Source organism: Pseudophryne corroboree, assembly GCF_028390025.1.
Source record: "Pseudophryne corroboree isolate aPseCor3 chromosome 3 unlocalized genomic scaffold, aPseCor3.hap2 SUPER_3_unloc_5, whole genome shotgun sequence".
Lineage (NCBI taxonomy): Eukaryota > Metazoa > Chordata > Amphibia > Anura > Myobatrachidae > Pseudophryne > Pseudophryne corroboree.
Window position 1 is genome coordinate 2,544,132 of NW_026967541.1, and position 21,346 is coordinate 2,565,477.

Below are 21,346 nucleotides of genomic sequence, written 5' to 3' on the forward strand. Positions count from 1 at the left end.
GCCCTCAATCTCTCCTAAATTGGGACGCTCTACAGGGGGATCTAGGTGGGGACTACTAGGGTCAGTCTGGTAGGGGTCAGTCATGGAAAAGTCAATGTGGTTTCTCATACTCACCGCCGGAGTTGGCAAACCACTTGGGTCAGGAACATCATTGGGCACCCCCACAGGATCAAACGAGCTGGAACCGACATCCTCTGCGTTGCTAGGGGACGTGGGCATACCAGAGGCAAAAGGCATGCGGGGTCGATGTGCTGATCTAGCCGCTGTAATCTTTTCCTCTGGGCTGGTTGATGCTGTGGTTGGCTGTGCTGGCAGTTGTCTAGCAGCTGTAGTCTTTTCCTCTGGGCTGGGCTGTGCTGGAGCAGCTGATGTCAACAGTGGTTTCGGAACTTGACTCCGGGGAATGGCGCCAACAAACATAGTGACGATCCCACCACCCAGATCATTTCCTAGGACCACATCAGTTGGGAGACCATCCATGACGGCAACTTCTCGCAACTCTGGTCCAGCTCCCCAGTCCAGGTAGACTCTTGCCATGGGAACCGCTTTTTCTGTTCCTTCTGCCAGGGTGACCGTGGCAGTGCGACCCTGCAATACTGCAGCAGGATCTATGAGGTGGGGGCTCACCACAGTGATTGAGGCCCCAGAGTCTCTTAGGCCTTCTCCCTGCAGGGGTCCCACGTGGACTGGCTGCAGGTGCCTCCACATGTTGTGTAGGGGCGGTTTGGCCATGCAGGTGACTCTCTCCGCAGAGTGCACCTGTCTCTCGCCACACTCCGTCGGACTGACTGGAGGGGGAACAGTCTCTGTAGGCTCATCTCCTCTCGTCAAACAAGCGATCCGGGCTCCAGCACTCGGATTTGGGGCACGAGTCTGGGGTGCTTGGGATGCAGGACAGTTCATCCTCAGATGTCCGATTTTCCCACAGCCGTAGCACTTCTTCTCCAGTCGTGGCACCGATGATCTCTGATCAGTTGCAGGGACGCTGCGGTGCGGTTGCTGGCCAAGAGCACCCGGGTTGGAAGATGCTTGTCTTTGGGGTTGATGAGCTGAAGAGGGTGGTCCCCTTGGTGGTACAGTCTGTTGGAGCTGGCTGCTCGCTGGGCGCTTCTGGCCCCGTGGCCGAATTGCCACATATTTGTCGGCTAGTTGGGCAGCCACTTTTAAGCTGGGTGGCTCCCGATCTAGCACCCACTCCTTCACTTCCTGGGCGCACCGGCGGTAGAACTGCTCCCTGCAGATCAGGTCGATCAGTGCGTCCCATGTAGTGGCTTCTGAATCCTTCACCCACTTCACCACGTACTGCCGCAGCTGGGTGGCGAACTGCTCATGGGTGCTGCTAGGATTCTTGGACAAGTCTCTGAATTTCTTCCTGTAAGACTCTGGAGTGATGAAGAATCGCTGGAGGAGGGCCTTCGCGACTTCGTCGTAGTTCCCACAGTCCTCCGTGGCCACTCCTCGATAGGCCTCCAAGGCCTCTCCATGCAGAGTGGGCACAAGGTGTCTCACCCACTCTGACTTGGGTAGATCGTGTAGTTTGCAAGTCCTTTCAAAAACTTGTAAATGTCCATCAATGTCCCCATCACTGTCTGCAAACTTGGCAAACTGAACTCGTCCTGATCTGTGTACAACAGCTGACAACGGCTCCCGGGGTACCACGGCCTGTGGTGCCCGCTCCGCATGCCACATCCGAATGACAAGCATGCGTTCTTGCTCCGTTGCCCTTTCCCCCAATTCCGCTAGCCGATCTGCTAGGGTATCCGGGTCGCCCCCCCTGGGACGTTGGGATCCTGGCCCTGCTAGGGATTGCTGGGAAACATTGCTGCTGTAAGAGAGGGCGGGGCTTGTGGTTCTCACCGGTTCCTCACGAAGGTCCACTGTTGGGCCGTCCTCTGCGATGCTGACGCCGTCAGTGCTTTCCACCTCCGCCCGATGAGACTCCTCCACGCTCCTGAGCGCCGCCTTCATGACGCTTCTGGACGCGTTGGAAGGGATAACCACACCCTTCTCCTGGCATACGATCTCCAGATCATCCTTGGACATTCCGCTGAATTCCGCCATCTTGTGCGTTCTCCTGCGCTGCAGTTACTCCTCTCCTGAGTAACTCGGCTTCTCCAATCAGGTGATGAAAAGCCGCCTGGGATTATCCCACCACTATGCCACCAATTTCTGTGACAGGACGGAACCGTACGGAAGCACTCGCCGCTTCTGCGTCCCGTTGACTGCGCACAGAATGGAAGGTCAAGCCGCACGAGGCCTGACCACATAGGGGATTCCCGCTTACCGTCAGTAACCGCCTGTTACTGACTCCACCCACTGCGCTGTGGGCGGGTTCTTGCTGCCACCACCAAACTCCTAACCTGCCGTGGCGTTTGGAACCACGGTTCTGCTCTGTATGTGCCGACGCACTGCTTTACCACACCTGTGTGGTGTCGACGAATCCCCACTAGCCACTTGCTAGGCCTCTACCGGTAGCTGGCGGAAGGCGGAGCTTGGAGACGTCAGGTGCTTCCCTGGACAGCCGGAGAACGGGGCTAGGTTTGGCCTAACCCTGTTGGTCACAAGATGAAGCAATCTTCTTGAGGCAATGATGTTTATTTGCTCAAATATAGTTCTAAAGAGAACTCTTCCCTATTGCTAGGGGCAACAGCATACAGCAAGATGTTCCAGCAGAATAAGATGGTATAACTACACAATCCTATGGGCCAACTGCCCTCCTTTTATCCCTCTCCAAGACCCCTTACCACAGGGGGTAAGCCCGCCCTGTGGTGTACAACCAATCAATGTTTACCCATGAGCTGTGCATGCTCTGGTCTCATGCACACACAACATTGTTCCCAATGGACAGTGGGGAGTGGTCGGTCTCCTTTGTCTCTCCCATCTGGGAGAGCAGGCTACTCCCACGGTGCCGTTCAGTCTGGCTGGGGGGAAGTTTTCCCTCCTAAATCTGACTTCCAGAAACCTGCCCGGGACCCCTCTCACTGCCTGCAGCCTGGATTTGGGCTCCAGAGCTGGGCAGCCTGGCTCCCCGGTCCAGGTCTCTGGTCCACTACGGCTGATCTCCATGGAGCTCCAAGAAACCACTCAGCTTGTTTTATAGCTAAGCTGCTTCTCTTTCTCCCTGTCCCCATTGGAACTGTGAGGCTGGATGGGAAAGCATTCAGTTTTTAGGGAAAAGGTCTGGGAGAATCCATCAGCCTGCACAGCTATGGATTCCCCCCTCCTGGGACACACAATCAAGTAAGTGCATTTTATCTTTAAATACATTACATTTTAAAATCACACTGTACATTTCCCCTTTTAAATATACTCTGAGCCTGTGCCCTGCACAGACTCTACATACTCAGGCACTGCAGTGCCTTCCCTAGCCCCGCAGCCTGGCTGCGAGGGCTCTCTGTGTGCTGGAGGTATGGGGCTGGCTTCCCCCATCCTCCAGCCTGCTTTTCTGCCTCTGGGGTTCCAGGGAGCTGGCTCTCCCTGTCCCCCCAGGGTGGCACTAATCAGTGGCCTCGCCGCACGCAGCGGCGCACCCCCCTGTACCGAAGTCCGGCGGACCGGGACACTTGTCCCGGCCGCCGTGACTCTGGCTTTGTTGTGGTGCTGGGGCGCCGGGAGCGTAGCTCCCGGACCCCAGCGCTCATCAGCCTGCTCGCCCGCCTAATGTGCCCACGCCGCTAGGGAGCCGGCTAGCCCGGTCCCCCCTGAGCGGCGCCTGTCTTGTGGCCTCGCTGCAGCGTCCGGCGGGGAGCCGGGCTGCAGCGCACCCCCCTCGCCGACTAGCAGCCCGGGACGTCCGTCCCGGCTGCTGCGGCTGGCCACCCGTGCTGGGCTGAGGCGCTGGGAGCAGAGCTCCCGGCCCCCAGCGGCGGCTCTCACAGAGAGCACTGCAGCGGGAGCCGAGCTCCCAGCCGCAGCGCTCACCCTTCTCCCCGGCGCGCACACTCCAGTGCGCCCGGGGCTACACTGACCGCTGCCGGGAGCGGAGCTCCCGGACTCCGGCGGTCAGCGGCTGCCTCCTCTCCCCCGGCGCGCACACACTGCTGAGCGCGCCGGGGGCTGTCCTCCCTGCCGTGGTCTCCGGAGGGGTCCGGGACCACGGCACAGTTAAAATACAGCATTTTAAACATTTTATACACTGTTATAAACACGGCGCCTAGCGCCCACAGTATTTTCAAATCTGGCGCCAAGCGCCCTTTGTCTGTGAAAATGGCGCCGGGCACTAGGGGTTAACCCCTTCAGTGCTGCAGGCGGCCATTTCCCTCGTGGCTGGGGCTCTCCGGCCACACTCCTCCCCCCCCATTCAAGCGGGTCAACCAGGGACCCATGTCCCAACGATTTGGGTCCTGGTCCCGCAGTCCGTTGGGGTGAAGGGGGCGCTACCTGGGGGGTGTAGGCTCTGGCCTAGACAGTTCATCCATAGTGTAGTGGGCCTCTCTTCGTGGGTGCACAATGTTCAAATAGTCCACCTGAAGTCCAAGTTCAAGGCTCCACCACAAAAGTCTGTCCAATTCCCCCAAGGTAGGTTGCAGCCACCTAACAGGTAGGTGGTAAGTCACCACTGTGGGGGGCCGGTTACAAACAAGTGCCACCCACGGTGTCCCAATTGTGGCATACCCCACCTCCCACAATAGCAGTCTTCTGCTCAAACAGGCCACAGGGTGCTCCTGCCCATATGGCTCTTTCTGGCTCGGTACTGCTCCCAGTCCGTGCAGTGGCGCAATAGTTCGTAACACACAGTCCTGGTCAAGAATGTGCGCCATCAGCACTGGAGCGGGTACCCGAGCCTCCTTCAACGACTGGAATGCCAACTCGCAAGCGGGTGCAAAGTCCACTGACTTGGGAATGCCCTTCCTAGCCATCTCTGTCAAGGGGTTCACTACAGGACTAAAGTCAATGACAACATGTCCGTAGGGCCTTACAGGTTCTAAGGTCAGTACCGGTCTGGGTGATGTGGGTCGGGGACAGCCTCTGGTTGCCTCCACCCCCTCTGGGTTGGGCCTACCCCTGTCTCCTCCCACATGGTGCCCCAGGCACTGCACCTCCGTCATACCTATCGGGCAACTGTCTGCCCTAACTGTCAGACCTGCCCTCCAATCCTCCTCCGTCGACCTATGACTCGGGAAACCTACCCTGTCACCTAGGCCTACTCCTTCCTCCTCGTCCGCTACCTGTGCCACAGTGATGGCGGCCAGACCACCAGCCTCTGGATCCTGTGTGGCATCCACTGCAGGGAGGCTGCGTGTCTTCCCCGATCTACTGTGCACAGGCAGGGGACCTGCTACGTCCACAGCAACTTGCTGCGAGGGTTCTCCTATGGGCAGAGGCCCAGAGACAACACAACCGCGGGAGTGCCCCGGCTGCCAACGCATGGCACCAGCCTTACAGTTGGTCTGGGCGTCATCCGACATTCCAGACCAGGGTAAGCTCTGTGTCAGGCACTTCAGGGTACGGTCTGTCTCCGGGTTACTGTCCAAAGGGGTTTTGCTGGCAACCGACACCGGTTGCGCAGGAACGTTCCCTGAGGGGACCAGTTGGACACATTCCCTATCTGGTCTATCCCCTCCCACTTTCCTGGCTACCCTGTACCTTAACCCTTCCCGCCAGGTCAACCTCCTCGCCCCAACCCTGTCAAGGCCGCTGCCAGAGTGGCGCCTCATGCCTTTCGGGGATGGGTCAGAGAGTTGAGCCTCCCTAAACTCCTGCCTGTGGCCCTCAATCTCTCCTAAATTGGGACGCTCTACAGGGGGATCTAGGTGGGGACTACTAGGGTCAGTCTGGTAGGGGTCAGTCATGGAAAAGTCAATGTGGTTTCTCATACTCACCGCCGGAGTTGGCAAACCACTTGGGTCAGGAACATCATTGGGCACCCCCACAGGATCAAACGAGCTGGAACCGACATCCTCTGCGTTGCTAGGGGACGTGGGCATACCAGAGGCAAAAGGCATGCGGGGTCGATGTGCTGATCTAGCCGCTGTAATCTTTTCCTCTGGGCTGGTTGATGCTGTGGTTGGCTGTGCTGGCAGTTGTCTAGCAGCTGTAGTCTTTTCCTCTGGGCTGGGCTGTGCTGGAGCAGCTGATGTCAACAGTGGTTTCGGAACTTGACTCCGGGGAATGGCGCCAACAAACATAGTGACGATCCCACCACCCAGATCATTTCCTAGGACCACATCAGTTGGGAGACCATCCATGACGGCAACTTCTCGCAACTCTGGTCCAGCTCCCCAGTCCAGGTAGACTCTTGCCATGGGAACCGCTTTTTCTGTTCCTTCTGCCAGGGTGACCGTGGCAGTGCGACCCTGCAATACTGCAGCAGGATCTATGAGGTGGGGGCTCACCACAGTGATTGAGGCCCCAGAGTCTCTTAGGCCTTCTCCCTGCAGGGGTCCCACGTGGACTGGCTGCAGGTGCCTCCACATGTTGTGTAGGGGCGGTTTGGCCATGCAGGTGACTCTCTCCGCAGAGTGCACCTGTCTCTTGCCACACTCCGTCGGACTGACTGGAGGGGGAACAGTCTCTGTAGGCTCATCTCCTCTCGTCAAACAAGCGATCCGGGCTCCAGCACTCGGATTTGGGGCACGAGTCTGGGGTGCTTGGGATGCAGGACAGTTCATCCTCAGATGTCCGATTTTCCCACAGCCGTAGCACTTCTTCTCCAGTCGTGGCACCGATGATCTCTGATCAGTTGCAGGGACGCTGCGGTGCGGTTGCTGGCCAAGAGCACCCGGGTTGGAAGATGCTTGTCTTTGGGGTTGATGAGCTGAAGAGGGTGGTCCCCTTGGTGGTACAGTCTGTTGGAGCTGGCTGCTCGCTGGGCGCTTCTGGCCCCGTGGCCGAATTGCCACATATTTGTCGGCTAGTTGGGCAGCCACTTTTAAGCTGGGTGGCTCCCGATCTAGCACCCACTCCTTCACTTCCTGGGCGCACCGGCGGTAGAACTGCTCCCTGCAGATCAGGTCGATCAGTGCGTCCCATGTAGTGGCTTCTGAATCCTTCACCCACTTCACCACGTACTGCCGCAGCTGGGTGGCGAACTGCTCATGGGTGCTGCTAGGATTCTTGGACAAGTCTCTGAATTTCTTCCTGTAAGACTCTGGAGTGATGAAGAATCGCTGGAGGAGGGCCTTCGCGACTTCGTCGTAGTTCCCACAGTCCTCCGTGGCCACTCCTCGATAGGCCTCCAAGGCCTCTCCATGCAGAGTGGGCACAAGGTGTCTCACCCACTCTGACTTGGGTAGATCGTGTAGTTTGCAAGTCCTTTCAAAAACTTGTAAATGTCCATCAATGTCCCCATCACTGTCTGCAAACTTGGCAAACTGAACTCGTCCTGATCTGTGTACAACAGCTGACAACGGCTCCCGGGGTACCACGGCCTGTGGTGCCCGCTCCGCATGCCACATCCGAATGACAAGCATGCGTTCTTGCTCCGTTGCCCTTTCCCCCAATTCCGCTAGCCGATCTGCTAGGGTATCCGGGTCGCCCCCCCTGGGACGTTGGGATCCTGGCCCTGCTAGGGATTGCTGGGAAACATTGCTGCTGTAAGAGAGGGCGGGGCTTGTGGTTCTCACCGGTTCCTCACGAAGGTCCACTGTTGGGCCGTCCTCTGCGATGCTGACGCCGTCAGTGCTTTCCACCTCCGCCCGATGAGACTCCTCCACGCTCCTGAGCGCCGCCTTCATGACGCTTCTGGACGCGTTGGAAGGGATAACCACACCCTTCTCCTGGCATACGATCTCCAGATCATCCTTGGACATTCCGCTGAATTCCGCCATCTTGTGCGTTCTCCTGCGCTGCAGTTACTCCTCTCCTGAGTAACTCGGCTTCTCCAATCAGGTGATGAAAAGCCGCCTGGGATTATCCCACCACTATGCCACCAATTTCTGTGACAGGACGGAACCGTACGGAAGCACTCGCCGCTTCTGCGTCCCGTTGACTGCGCACAGAATGGAAGGTCAAGCCGCACGAGGCCTGACCACATAGGGGATTCCCGCTTACCGTCAGTAACCGCCTGTTACTGACTCCACCCACTGCGCTGTGGGCGGGTTCTTGCTGCCACCACCAAACTCCTAACCTGCCGTGGCGTTTGGAACCACGGTTCTGCTCTGTATGTGCCGACGCACTGCTTTACCACACCTGTGTGGTGTCGACGAATCCCCACTAGCCACTTGCTAGGCCTCTACCGGTAGCTGGCGGAAGGCGGAGCTTGGAGACGTCAGGTGCTTCCCTGGACAGCCGGAGAACGGGGCTAGGTTTGGCCTAACCCTGTTGGTCACAAGATGAAGCAATCTTCTTGAGGCAATGATGTTTATTTGCTCAAATATAGTTCTAAAGAGAACTCTTCCCTATTGCTAGGGGCAACAGCATACAGCAAGATGTTCCAGCAGAATAAGATGGTATAACTACACAATCCTATGGGCCAACTGCCCTCCTTTTATCCCTCTCCAAGACCCCTTACCACAGGGGGTAAGCCCGCCCTGTGGTGTACAACCAATCAATGTTTACCCATGAGCTGTGCATGCTCTGGTCTCATGCACACACAACATTGTTCCCAATGGACAGTGGGGAGTGGTCGGTCTCCTTTGTTTCTCCCATCTGGGAGAGCAGGCTACTCCCACGGTGCCGTTCAGTCTGGCTGGGGGGAAGTTTTCCCTCCTAAATCTGACTTCCAGAAACCTGCCCGGGACCCCTCTCACTGCCTGCAGCCTGGATTTGGGCTCCAGAGCTGGGCAGCCTGGCTCCCCGGTCCAGGTCTCTGGTCCACTACGGCTGATCTCCATGGAGCTCCAAGAAACCACTCAGCTTGTTTTATAGCTAAGCTGCTTCTCTTTCTCCCTGTCCCCATTGGAACTGTGAGGCTGGATGGGAAAGCATTCAGTTTTTAGGGAAAAGGTCTGGGAGAATCCATCAGCCTGCACAGCTATGGATTCCCCCCTCCTGGGACACACAATCAAGTAAGTGCATTTTATCTTTAAATACATTACATTTTAAAATCACACTGTACATTTCCCCTTTTAAATATACTCTGAGCCTGTGCCCTGCACAGACTCTACATACTCAGGCACTGCAGTGCCTTCCCTAGCCCCGCAGCCTGGCTGCGAGGGCTCTCTGTGTGCTGGAGGTATGGGGCTGGCTTCCCCCATCCTCCAGCCTGCTTTTCTGCCTCTGGGGTTCCAGGGAGCTGGCTCTCCCTGTCCCCCCAGGGTGGCACTAATCAGTGGCCTCGCCGCACGCAGCGGCGCACCCCCCTGTACCGAAGTCCGGCGGACCGGGACACTTGTCCCGGCCGCCGTGACTCTGGCTTTGTTGTGGTGCTGGGGCGCCGGGAGCGTAGCTCCCGGACCCCAGCGCTCATCAGCCTGCTCGCCCGCCTAATGTGCCCACGCCGCTAGGGAGCCGGCTAGCCCGGTCCCCCCTGAGCGGCGCCTGTCTTGTGGCCTCGCTGCAGCGTCCGGCGGGGAGCCGGGCTGCAGCGCACCCCCCTCGCCGACTAGCAGCCCGGGACGTCCGTCCCGGCTGCTGCGGCTGGCCACCCGTGCTGGGCTGAGGCGCTGGGAGCAGAGCTCCCGGCCCCCAGCGGCGGCTCTCACAGAGAGCACTGCAGCGGGAGCCGAGCTCCCAGCCGCAGCGCTCACCCTTCTCCCCGGCGCGCACACTCCAGTGCGCCCGGGGCTACACTGACCGCTGCCGGGAGCGGAGCTCCCGGACTCCGGCGGTCAGCGGCTGCCTCCTCTCCCCCGGCGCGCACACACTGCTGAGCGCGCCGGGGGCTGTCCTCCCTGCCGTGGTCTCCGGAGGGGTCCGGGACCACGGCACAGTTAAAATACAGCATTTTAAACATTTTATACACTGTTATAAACACGGCGCCTAGCGCCCACAGTATTTTCAAATCTGGCGCCAAGCGCCCTTTGTCTGTGAAAATGGCGCCGGGCACTAGGGGTTAACCCCTTCAGTGCTGCAGGCGGCCATTTCCCTCGTGGCTGGGGCTCTCCGGCCACAGATACCTTGGACAAAGATACTATATTATTGACCCTGGGGCACATAAAAGACGCTGTCCTATATATGAGAGATGCTCAAAGAGACATTAGCATTCTAGGCTCTAGAATAAATGCAATGTCTATTTCTGCCAGAAGGGTCCTGTGGACTCGGCAGTGGACAGGTGATGCCGACTTGAAACGGCACATGGAGGTTTTACCTTATAAGGGTGAGGAGTTGTTTGGGGAGGGTCTATCGGATCTGGTCTCCAGAGCCACGGCTGGAAAGTCATCTTTTTTGCCATATGTTCACTCACAACCTAAGAAAGCACCGTATTACCAAATGCAGTCCTTTCGTTCACAAAGAGGCAAGAAAATACGAGGTGCGTCCTTTCTTGCCAGAGGCAAGGGTAGAGGAAAGAAGCTGCACAACACAGTTAGTTCCCAGGAACAGAAGTCCTCCCCGGCTTCAACTAAATCCACTGCATGACGCTGGGGCTCCACAGGTGGAGCCAGGCCCGGTGGGGGCGCGTCTCCGAAATTACAGCCACAAATGGGTTAACTCCCAGGTGGATACCTGGGCAATAGAGATTGTGTCTCAAAGATACAAGCTGGAATTCGAGGAGATACCCCCTCACTGTTACCTCAAGTCGGCCCTGCCAGCTTCCCCCTTAGAGAGGGAAATAGTATTAGCTGCAATTCAAAAATTGTATCTTCAGCAGTTGGTGGTCAATGTTCCCATCCCTCAGCAGGGCAAGGGGTATTATTCGACCATGTTTGTGGTACCGAAACCGGACGGTTCGGTCAGACCAATATTAAATTTAAAATCCCTGAACATATACCTGAAAAGGTTCAAGTTCAAGATGGAATCGCTCAGAGCGGTCATCGCAAGCCTGGAAAGGAGGGATTTTATGGTGTCTCTGGACATAAAGGATGCATACCTGCATGTCCCTATTTATCCACCTCATCAGGTGTACCTAAGATTTCTGGTACAAGATTGTCATTACCAATTTCAGACGTTGCCGTTTGGTCTCTCCATGGCACCGAGAATATTTACCAAGGTAATGGCGGAGATGATGGTAAACCTGCAAAAGCAAGGAGTCACAATTATCCCGTACTTGGACGATCTCCATATAAAGGCGAGGTCCATGGAGCAGTTGCTGATCAGCGTAGCGCGATCTCGGGAGGTGTTACACCAACACGGCTGGGTTCTGAATATCCCAAAGTCGCAGTTGATCCCTACGACTCGTCTGCCCTTCCTGGGCATGATTCTGGACACAGACCAGAAGAAGGTTTATCTCCCGATGGAGAAGGCTCAGGAGCTCATGACATTGGTCAGAGGCCTGTTGAAACAAAAATAGGTGTCGGTGCATCACTGCACGCGAATCCTGGGAAAGATGGTGGCATCATACGAGGCCATTCCCTTCGGCAGGTTCCATGCGAGGACCTTTCAATGGGATCTGTTGGACAAGTGGTCCGGATCGCATCTACAGATGCATCGGCTGTTCACCCTATCCCCCAGGGCAAGGGTGTCGCTCCTGTGGTGGCTGCAGAGTACTCACCTTCTAGAGGGCCGCAGATTCGGCATTCAGGACTGGGTCCTGGTGACCACGGATGCAAGTCTCTGAGGGTGGGGGGCAGTTACACAGGGAAGAAATTTCCAAGGTCTGTGGTCAAGTCAGGAGACTTGCCTCCACATCAATATCCTGGAACTAAAGGCCATATACAACGCCCTGTGTCAAGCGGAAAACCTGTTTCACGAAAAGTCGGTGCTGATTCAGTCAGACATCACCGCAGTGGCTCATGTAAACTGCCAAGGCGGCACAAGGAGCAGGGTGGCGATGGCGGAAGCCGCCAGAATTCTTCGCTGGGCGGAGAATCATGTGAGAACCCTGTCGGCAGTGTTCATCCTGGGAGTGGATAACTGGGAATCAGACTTCCTCAGCAGGCACGACCTCCACCCGGGAGAGTGGGGACTTCATCAAGAAGTCTTCACACAGATTGTGAGTCGGTGGGAATTGCCACAAGTAGACATGATGGCGTCCTGCCTCAACAAAAAACGACAGAAGTATTGCGCCAGGTCAGGAGACCCTCAGGCGATAGCTGTGGATGCACTGGTGACACCGTGGGTGTTCCAGTCGGTTTATGTCTTTCCTCTTCTTCCTCTCATACCCAAGGTGCTGAGAATTATAAGAAAAAGAGGAGTGAGAACAAACTCATTGTTCCGGATTGGCCAAGAAGAACTTGGTATCCAGATCTGCAAGAGATGCTCACAGAGGAACCATGTCCTCTGCCTCTAAGGCAAGACCTGTTGCAACAGGGGCCCTGTCTGTTCCAAGACTTACCGTGGCTGCGTTTGACGGCATGGCGGTTGAACGCCGGATCCTAGCGAAAAAAGGCATTCCGGATGAGGTCATTCCTATGCTGATAAAGGCTAGGAAGGACGTAACGGCAAAACATTATCATCGTATATGGCGCAAATATGTTGCGTGGTGTGAGACTAGGAAGGCCCCCACGGAGGAATTCCAGCTGGGCCGGTTCCTTCACTTCCTACAGTCGGGAGTGTCGTTGGGCCTGAAATTGGGTTCCATTAAGGTCCAGATTTCAGCCCTGTCTATTTTCTTTCAAAAAGAACTGGCTTCGCTGCCTGAAGTTCAGACATTTGTAAAGGGAGTGCTACATATTCAGCCACCTTTTGTGCCCCCAGTGGCACCTTGGGATCTTAACGTGGAGTTAAAATTTCTGACGTGGAAGGTGGTCATGCTGTTAGCCTTGGCCTCGATGAGGCGTGTGTCCGAATTAGCGGCTTTGTCACATAAAAGCCCCTATCTGGTTTTTCATATGGATAGAGCGGAATTGAGGACTCGTCCACAATTTCTGCCAAAGGTGGTGTCATCTTTTCATATGAACCAGCCTATTATGGTGCCTGTGGCCACTCGTGACTTGGAGGACTCCGAGTTACTAGACGTGGTCAGGGCTTTGAAGATTTATGTAGCCAGAACGGCTAGGGTCAATAAAACTAAGTCGCTTTTTATCCTGTATGCATCCAACAAGCTGGGTGCTCCTGCTTCGAAGCAGAGGATTGCTCGCTGGATCTGTAACACGATTCAGCAGGCTCATTCTGCGGCTGGATTGCCGCAGCCTAAATCAGTAAAGGCCCATTCCACAAGGAAGGTGGGCTCTTCTTGGGCGGCTGCCCGAGGGGTCACGGCATTACAGCTTTGCCGAGCAGCTACTTGGTCAGGGTCAAACACTTTTGCGAAGTTCTACAAGTTTGATACCCTGGCTGAGGAGGACCTTGAGTTTGCTCATTCGGTGCTGCAGAGTCATCCGCACTCTCCCGCCCGTTTGGGAGCTTTGGTATAATCCCCATGGTCCTTACGGAGTCCCCAGCATCCACTAGGACGTTACAGAAAATAAGATTTTACTTACCGTTAAATCTATTTCTCGTAGTCTGTAGTGGATGCTGGGCGCCCATCCCAAATGCGGACTTCTTCTGCAATACTTGTATATAGTTATTGCTTACATAAGGGTTTGTTGTAGTTGCATCAGGGTTGTTCTGATGCTCTATTGTTGTTCATACTGTTAACTGCGTAAGTTTATCACAAGTGATACGGTATGATTGGTGTGGCTGGATGAGTCTTGCCCTGGATTCCAAAATCCTTCCTTGTACTGTCAGCTCTTCCGGGCACAGTTTCCTTAACTGAGGTCTGGAGGAGGGACATAGAGGGAGGAGCCAGTGTACACCAGTATCCAAATTCTTTCTTAGAGTGCACGTCTATTCCCCATGGTCCTTACGGAGTCCCCAGCATCCACTACGGACTACGAGAAATAGATTTACCTGTAAGTAAAATCTTATTTTTTTATTACTTTATTCACCTTTATACATTTACCTTTGTGTTTATATATCACTGATTTAGCTTACATACTTTACTGTACTTAATAAAGGTTATATAGTATTTATTAGTGCGCAAACAGGACAGCGCTTTCTCTTCTTTGCTGTTTTATTATTGCAAAGCCCAAGTCACCTCTAGTAATCCCACATGAGTGTCCATGTCACCTCTAGTAATCCCACATGAACGTCCATGTCACCTCTATTAATCCCACATGAGCATGCGTATCACCTCTAGTCATCCCACACAAGCGTCCGTGTCACCTCTAGTAATCCCACATGACTGTCCATGTCACCTCTATTAATCCCACATGAGCGTCCATGTCACCTCTAGTAATCCCACATGAGCGTCCATGTCACCTCTAGTATTCCCACATGAGCGTCCATGTCACCTCTAGTAATCCCACATGAGCATCCATGTCACCTCTAGTAATCCCACATGACTGTCCATGTCCTCTCTAGTAATCCCACATGAGCGTCCGTGTCACCTCTAGTAATCCCACATGAGCGTCCGTGTCACCTCTAGTAATCCCACATGAGCGTCCGTGTCACCTCTAGTAATCCCAGATGAGCGTCCATGTCACCTCTAGTATTCCCACATGAGCGTCCATGTCACCTCTAGTAATCCCACATGAGCGTCCATGTCACCTCTAGTCATCCCACACAAGCGTCCATGTCACCTCTAGTCATCCCACACAAGCGTCCGTGTCACCTCAAATAATCCCACACAAGCGCCCGTGTCACCTCAAGTAATCCCACACAAGCGCCTGTGTCACCTCTAGTAATCCCACATGATCAAGCTCCAGTCTAAGCATCCCAACTTTTTTGTTTTTTAATGATTACAGGTAAAAAAAAATTCAGTTATAGAATTATATATTGTAACCTGTAACACCCTGGGTCTTGTCTTCTCATTTTATATTTCCATAATGTATTTTACTTCCAGCAGATGGACACACAAGCAGGAATATCTCAGAAGGACATCTAATGTTATCCCCGGATTGTGATATAAAAGATAATGACAGTAGACAGGATTCTCCAGGAGATAACACCATTACCCCAATTATACATCCAGCTCTATCAGCTGATCCCTCTGATCCTGGGAAATGTTCTCCTGATCACTCTGATATTGGTGCAGTTACAGCTCCTACAGTAGATACAGAGTTTCCCTGTTCTATAGATGCCAAATGTTTTACACAGAATACAAAGCGTATTACCCATCAGCCAGCTAAGGCAGGTGAGAGGCCATTTCCATGTTCTGAGTGTGGGAAATGTTTTACACAAAAATCAGCTCTTGTTACACATCAGAGAAGTCACACAGGTGAGAAGCCATTTTCCTGTTCTGAGTGTAGGAAATGTTTTCCACGGAAATCAGATCTTGTTACACATCAGAGAAGTCACACAGGTGAGAAGCCATATTCCTGTTCTGAGTGTGGGAAGTGTTTTGCACAGACATCAGCTTTTATTACACATCAGAGAAGTCACACAGGTGAGAAGCCATATACTTGTGCTGAGTGTAGAAAATGTTTTCCACGGAAATCAGATCTTGTTACACATCAGAGAAGTCACACAGGTGAGAAGCCGTATTCCTGTTTTGAGTGTAGGAAATGTTTTGCATATAAATCAAGTCTTGTTACACATCAGAGAAGTCACACAGGTGAGAAGCCATTTTCCTGTTCTGAGTGCGGGAAATGTTTTACATATAAATCACATCTTATTTCACATCAGAGAAGTCACACAGGTGAGAAGCCACATTCCTGTTCTGAGTGCGGGAAATGTTTTAAACAGAAATCAGCTCTTGTTACACATCAGAGAAGTCACACAGGTAAGAAGCCGTATTCCTGTTCTGAGTGTGGGAAATGTTTTGCATTGAAATCAATTCTTGTTATACATCAGAGAAGTCACAGAGGTGAGAAGCCATATTCCTGTTCTCAGTGTGGGAAATGTTTTGCATCGAAATCATATCTTGTTACACATCAGAAAAGTCACACAGGTGAGAAGCCATATTCCTGTACTCAGTGTGGGAAATGTTTTTCATATAAACCAAATCTTGTTACTCATCAGAGGAGTCACACAGGTGAGAAGCCATTATCCTGTTCTGAGTGTGGGAAATGCTTTACATATAAATCATATCTTGTTATACATCAGAGAAGTCACACAGGTGAGAAGCCATATTCCTGTTCTGAGTGTGGGAAATGTTTTGCATTGAAATCAATTCTTGTTACACATCAGCGAAGTCACAGAGGTGAGAAGCCATATTCCTGTTCTCAGTGTGGGAAATGTTTTGCATCGAAATCATATCTTGTTACACATCAGAAAAGTCACACAGGTGAGAAGCCATATTCCTGTTCTGAGTGTGGGAAATGCTTTACATATAAATCACATCTTGTTACACATCAGAGAAGTCACACAGGTGAGAAGCCATATTCCTGCTCTGAGTGTGGGAAATGTTTTGCACAGACATCAGCATTTGTTACACATCAGAGAAGTCACACAGGTGAGAAGCCATATACCTGTGCTGTGTGTAGGAAATGTTTTTCACGGAAATCAGATCTTGTAACACATCAGAGAAGTCACACAGGTGAGAAGCCGTATTCCTGTTTTGAGTGTGGGAAATGTTTTACACAGAAATCAGCTCTTGTTAGACATCAGAGAAGACACAGGTGAGAAGCCGTACTTCTGTTCTGAGTGTGGGAAATGTTTTGCATGGAAATCAGATCTTGTTAAACATCAGCAATTTCACAAGTGAGAATCCATTTTCATGCTGAGAGATAAATAAATCTGCTCTTGTTGAACATATTAGACATTACCCAAGTACGGAACCATTTAAATCTTCTGGAGTATAATTATCACTGACGTGCAATGTTCCTCAAGGGTCAATCCTATCTCCTATGCTTTATAAAATATACATGCTACCACTGGGTGATGTAATCAGACGTCATGGCCTGGTCTACCACTGCTATGCTGATGACCTGCTTTTTGCTCCATGTACTGAGAACCTAATACCAATCCTAAATGGTACTAGAAGCAGCTTCTGCCTCCTTACTGCCCTGCTTGCTTGCTTCTACAGATGGACTGTTACCAGCAGTACCAAGAATCTCCTGTAATTCATTTAAGGGTTGAACTTTTAGTTTTGCAGCCCTGACCATGGAAGTCCAAGAGGCCTCCACTCTAGAGACCTTCACAAGCAGACTGATGACTGTTACTCACGCTTTTCATTAATGTACCTCTATTTACTTCCTAAATAATACATCCCAAATGCTTAGGTCTTTTTTCTGCTGTTTATTTTGTATCTTGTGCTTTGTATAAATGTAAATGTCTAATACCAGTTTCCACAATCTGTATTGCTACACGACAATATGGCGGCCATTGGAACGTGTTTTCACTTCTAGTTTGCCTAACTTGTTGCAGACACTCATCTTGATCAGGAGTGTCGAGTGTTTTCTGATACAAGATCCTATCTATATATACCCTGTACATTATCATGTGCATTAGAGTCACCCGGGTTCCATCTGCAGTGGTTTGTTGTATGTTACATCTATATGGCGCGGATACTCCCCTGTATGATTTCATAATAAAAGCTTTTGTTTGCATCTAATTATTGCATCATAGCTTTTATTTCTCTTACGTCCTAGAGGATGCTGGGGACTCCGTAAGGACCATGGGGTATAGACGTGCTCCGCAGGAGATATGGGCACTCTAAAGATCTTTTAGTATGGGTGTGCACTGGCTCCTCCCTCTATGCCCCTCCTCCAGACCTCAGTTAGATTCTGTGCCCAGAGGAGAATGGGTGCTCTACAGGGCAGCTCTACTGAGTTTCTCTGATAAAATAATTTGGTTAGGTTTTTTATTTTCATGGAGGACTGCTGGCAACAGGCTCCCTGCATCGTGGGACTGAGGAGAGAGAAGCAGACCTACTTAAATGATAGGCCCTGCTTCTTAGGCTACTGGACACCATTAGCTCCAGAGGGATCGGAACGCAGGTCTCCCCCTGCCGTTCATCTCAGAGCCGCGCCGCCGTCCTCCTCGCAGTGCCGGAAGATAGAAGCCGGGTGAGTATAAGAAAAAAAGAAGACATCTCTGGCGGCAGAAGACTTCTGATCTTCACTGAGGTAAGCATTGCTCCCACATGTTACACACACGGCCGGCACTGATTGGTGCAGGGCACAGGAGGGGCGCCCTGGACAGCAATATATACTTTTTTTTGGCATATTAGACACATATAGGCATATATTACCTGACTACTAGCGACCACTAGGATCCCTTGCCGCACCGACCCTCCGGGGGGACCCCCACCATTTTTGTTTCTACCTCTTCCATATTTGACAAAATACAAGTAATAAATATAGGCTCTGGACATTACAACGAGACTTTAGGCACTACAGAGGTGGGACGCCACCGACCTGAGTGCCTCCATTACGGTAGAGCGACAAATTTTTAATATATCCGATACATACGGATATTTCCTTATATATACAATATATATATATATATATATATCTTTTTTCCCCTTTTTGTCCACTCCCCTCTCCCTCCAACATCCAGTTCCTTACACCCCCCCCCCCTCTTTTTGGTTTAAATAAAACTTTCGTTAGCTAAAACAATTAGTCTGAGTGTTATTACAACAACATCATCCCTCTTACACAAAAAGAACTTGTCCACTTGGCGCACCTAACTCTGTATTGTATTATATCTATATCGAAGCTTGTGGCACTTCTGAAAATAGGTAGCAGCCTTAGGACAATCCAAATACTCTAGTACATGAGCACTGGATAACCTTCTTTCTAAACAATAGTTTAAAGAAGCCTGGACCTCTAGGCTTGGCAGACAATATGTGTGTCTAGGCAGTCCTTTCGTCGGGCATATAGAAAGAATAATGCCAGACAATGACTACTACTGCCCTCTTCCAGTAGGAGCAAGGCTTCAGAAATTTGCAGAAAGGTGGAAGACATTTGGGTTTTAAATAATGTATCAAACGGTTACCATATACAGTTTTTTTGAAGATACCAAGAGGAAACGGATTTGTAGAATCAAAAATGCCAAGCCTACCTTTACAGGTGACAGTGTTGAAACAAAGTTTAGGACACCTGTCAGATTTCCAGGCTGTGGAACCAGTGCCAGTTTTTTTTTTAAAAAGAGAACAAAAAGCTTTTATTACTTTTAAAGAAAAGATACAGAAGGTTTCAGGACAATTCTGGACCTCAAGGAATTGAATTAGTTCATGAAAGAAAACCGTTCTGCTTTGAAACATTAAAATTGATCCCTGCAGGTTTCAGAAGAAAAGATTTCCTAGCCTCAATCAATTTAAGAGATGCTTAATTTCACGTGCCAGTCAATCAGCAAAGCCTAAAGTTTCTCAGATTCTGTGTTCAGGGCATACACTTCCAATGTACCTGCCTGCCATTTGTCCTATCAACATCACCCTAAATATATTCACAAAGGTTCTTATAAACGTTGATGGCTTATGTGAGGACACCCGACATGGATATTAGGCCATATCTGGATGACATTCTGATCTCAGGGAGATTAGAAGAGTTGGTACAGAAGAATTTGCATCAAGTAATATAATTCTAAGTTTTCACGGATGGATCATAAACTTAAAAAAAATAAAAGTGCACTTTGTGCCAGTTCAAAGAACCCAGTTTCCTAGAATGTTCCTTATTCTGGATTGCAAGTCCTGAATCTTTTCTTGTGGAAGAAACACTCTGTGACACTGGGTGTCAAACAGAAGCCCCCAAAACATCATCCTATTGGATGGCCTTAAATTTGACTTTGGAAAATGTATAATCCATCTGAAATCCCAGTAATCTGAAGATAACAGAATAATTACTGCGCCCCCCCCCCCCCCCCTAAAAAAACCCAAATTGCCTCTGAAATGGCCGATCTTCTGTAATGACTTATTGGAAGGAGAGTGTAAAAGATTCTTTATGAAACGAGAGCCTCTAGGTCTAACCTGTAACTCCTGGTTACCAGAGCCTTTAAACATTGATCTGGGCTGGATTGCATCCAGGTATCCCTAAACCTGAGTAAAGGAGCTCCCACCAGAGACCAGGTCCCTGTTCCTATATAGTCAAGTGGATTGTAAAGTGACTTTTTCAGCAGGACAATGGCTGTTGGGAGCCCCTCACCCTCTGAAGGCACTTCTATGGAAACTTCTGGCCATACGCTGAAAGGCCTGGAATCTTCCTCTGCCTTGGGGACAACAGGAACTGAACCTGGGACTTTTTTGTTTTGATACCAGTAAATCCACAATCTTCCCACCTGTAATCTGGGAAATAGTCTATACCAATTCAGGTCCAAATAGATTTACAGATTGAATACAGACTGAACTGCTGAAATAACTATATTCCTCACCAACCTAGCAATCGGTGCATCCACCATACGTGGATTTTTCCAAAGGCTAGTATCTTCTTCCGAAAAAGGGCTAAAGATATTTGATCCTTTTTGGAATATTCCATTTTGAATCTGGTGTTAACTGTGCTTCACCTAGAATTTCACCAAAGTGAGGGAAACCTGGAAACACAGATACCTGCTTCTTCTTCCATTTGAAGAAAGAATTTGAACTGGCCACTGGCACACTGGATTCCTTTAAATTCAAGGTCTCCCGGACCAAATCTACCAAAAGAGAGACCCCTGAATTGAGGTGAGAATCATCCTCCTAATTTGAGGAATCCTCCCATTCCCAATCCAGTTCCCCTTCTTCCTGAGGAGTTGCCAAAACTTCCTCTTCATGGAACTCAAAAGGTGATCTAACTTTAAAATATATATTTTAAAAGGTATATTAAGGTATATAAAAAATATTTTTACTTTTTGTGTATTAACCACAGTTTTTGAGTTGGCCGCTCTGTCATCTCTAATCCAGAATTTATTTATTAATAAACAAAGACACCTGACATCTTCACTGAACACTAATAATATCATAATATCAATTTAAAACTACTAAAATGGCTGTCGCCGGACTTCCTATTAAGAAAGAACTACCAAAATGGTGTCTATTGATACCTTGTACTACAAATATGGCAGCGGCGGAACTTCCTGTTACACTGGAAAACTACCAAAATGGCTGCCGCAGGACTTGCCGAACAGCTATACACAGGGAATCCTACCCACTATACCACAGTTTGTCACTTTAAACAGTGGGAGAGTCTGCCCTGAAGTTTTCCCACACACAGATATCCTTATTTAAGAAATGTAAGTACAATGACATCACTTCCTATGTCTGAAACCGGAAGTGCATCACAACAGGAAATAGTAATCACTATGAATCTCCTCTGGGCAATAAAAGGAGCCCTTTGCCCACAGGTGAGTATCAAGCCCTGAAGAAGAGACCTGCTGTGACTCGAAATGCTTCACCTGTGGTTACTACAAAGAAGAATACCACCGACTCTCCTGGGAAACCTTTCGGTTCAAGCTTTGGAGCCATGTACAGGGAGAACCTGGTTACTTTGCACATTTACACCTGAGGCTCCAATACATCATCCTTTTCTCC

The 21,346-nt window shown here is 50.9% G+C and overlaps 1 pseudogene; it reads left to right on the forward strand.

The window, feature by feature from the left end:
* Positions 1–16,904, forward strand: part of LOC134984334 (zinc finger protein 260-like) — a 57,517-nt pseudogene extending 40,613 nt beyond the window's left edge.
* Positions 16,905–21,346: the final 4,442 nt, after the last annotated feature.